Source organism: Capsicum annuum, unplaced genomic scaffold (assembly GCF_002878395.1).
Source record: "Capsicum annuum cultivar UCD-10X-F1 unplaced genomic scaffold, UCD10Xv1.1 ctg75581, whole genome shotgun sequence".
Taxonomy (NCBI): Eukaryota; Viridiplantae; Streptophyta; class Magnoliopsida; order Solanales; family Solanaceae; genus Capsicum; species Capsicum annuum.
The window spans coordinates 242-2,669 of NW_025885799.1; the positions used below are offsets into that span (position 1 = coordinate 242).

Consider the following 2,428-nt stretch of genomic DNA (forward strand, 5'->3'; position numbering starts at 1 on the left):
TAGAATAAGCAAAAGAAAGCCTAATCCTTATGAAACTAGGAAACATAAAATCCTAGTTTAGATTAATAAATAAAGCTACTTAAATATAAATATATATTAAATAAAACTACTTAAAATATAAACAAATAGTAATAATCATATTCCACGCATCACAGCTTCCACACATCCACAACATAAAGTTTCTAGGTAAACAAAAATTGTGAATAAAGGTTGGCCTGGTGGTAATTGGCTTGAGCTTTGGGGTAGTTTGATACCCATTGGGTGCAAACAATTTCTGAGGGCCATCGGACGGGGTGAAACCCTGAATTACCCGTGGTGCACTTGCAGGAAATTCCTTGCCGAGGGCCTATGCACCCCCAGGATTAGTCGGGGCTCGAAGAGTCTCGCACGCACCCCCGGGATTAGTCGACTCTCGAAGAGTCTCGGACACGCGGTGCAAGTCAAAAAAAAAAAAATTGTGAATATACCATATGGTTTATTTATAATTTGAATTTGCTTGCCATAGAATATGGCATGGGTAGTCAGGTCTCCGTTTAAGGAGATATGTACAGTTTTGGGGTTCTGATATTGGAGATATTCACTGGAAGAAGACCCACACACACTTTGTTCCAAGCAAGCTCTACTCTCCACCACTTTGTGGAAACGGCATTGCCAGAGAAAGTTATGGAGATTCTAGATAAAACAGCCTTTCATGGTGAGATGATCAGTGAAGCAACCTATGGAGAAGAATACCGGGCCAGTATCAAGAAAGAACAGATGGAATGCTTGGTTGGCATACTTGAGATTGGAGTTGCATGTTCAGCTGAATCCCCAAGAGACAGATTGACCATGAGACAAGTTCATGGTAAGTTGATAGCAATAAGAGAAAAATTTCTAGCGGCAGAACATGTACGAAGAGGAGATTGGCGCCACAAGCTACAGGTGAAAGCATTGGATTCTAAGCTAGTCTTACATTCTGTCTATTTGCTAAGAAAATGTTGTACTCTTACTTAAAAAATTGAAGCCTCTGTAGTATTTTCAGCATGCAGAAGAACTAAGGTAGTATCAGATTTGTTGATACTCATGGCTTTAGTTTACGAACATCAATGTTAGTTCCTATCTTCTACATTAGGAATTAAAGATTCCGATGCATATAGAAAGCCACAGAAAGGTAGATACGGCCTATCCCCGAAGTTGATAAAACTAGTTAATGCAGGTAATTGAGGGAGAACTAAGCATCTACAGAATGTTTGATTCAATCACCGTATTGCCTAATGATATTCATACAGATAATAAAAATTCACATCTCTGTTTAGTAGCAATTTTCATCAACAAGAAACTGAAGATTAGGTAAATTTAAACATCCTTTGATGTTTAAATTAGCAAATCAATGAAGGCAACAATACTCAAAAGTGTCTATAATCAAAGATTAACTACTCTTCAAAACACTGTTAGATTGATACAGGCAATAAAACGGGGACTAAAAACTCTAATGTCAAGCTAATTGTAAATAATAAGTCAACTGAGTACAAAACAACCGTACCTTTGCCTCGAAGGTGAGGTAAAGAGACTATTCCCGATAGCCCCCGGCTCAAGACGAAAAACAGACCAGAAAAAGACGTAATGGAAGTACAATAAACTAAAACAACAGATAGTCACCGAACAATACTACAACAAAATAATACTACAATCGAACTACACAAAACACTAAATAGTATCAGGTAAGCCAATTGAACCTGAAAATAGTGAATTACAAGGATTAACAAACAGTAATAACGATCAGCTTTCTTCTTGACCCGATCATCAAGGGCATCTTCAACGGACTTAGCTTTAGCATTTGGGTCATACCCGAATTTCTTAGCTTCAACAGGGACAAATCATCGTATTTCCTACTCTTAGCAGCGTCAATCATATAAATATCTTCGGAAGCTTCTCCTTGTTGTTCAGTAGCAGCAACGGCGGCGTCACCGGTTAATGGCTCATCGGAAACGACGTCGTTAATGGATTTGTTCTTCTTTTTCTTCTTTTTTTTGTCGATTGATTTGCTGCGGGTGGCGACTGCGCCTCCTTTGAACATTAAGCGACCGCCTTTAACTCTCTCGTATTGGTCCGACATGGATTTTGCCTTCGTTGCGTTGTTGATTGGTGGTTACTCTTACAGCAATCAGCCGATAGAAGCTATTAATCTTTACAATGAGATGTGTAGGTCGGGGGTTAAGCCAGATCATATCACCTTTGCAACTCTCTTATCGGATTTTGATGATACAATGAAGTTGAAAGAAGTACTTCAGATTCATTCCCATGTCATTAGATTTGGATTTAGTTCAAGTCTTATTGTTTGCAACAGTTTGGTAGATTCATACTGCAAAACTTGCTGCCTCGATACAGCGTCTCAGCTCTTCAGTGAAATGACAACTAAAGATTCAGTAAGCTTCAATGTTATGATAAC

At 38.6% G+C, this 2,428-nt stretch overlaps 1 pseudogene; it reads right to left on the reverse strand.

Moving 5' to 3' along the window:
* Window positions 1-1,619: 1,619 nt before the first annotated feature.
* On the reverse strand, window positions 1,620-2,095 carry LOC124894579 (annotated as a pseudogene).
* Window positions 2,096-2,428: the final 333 nt, after the last annotated feature.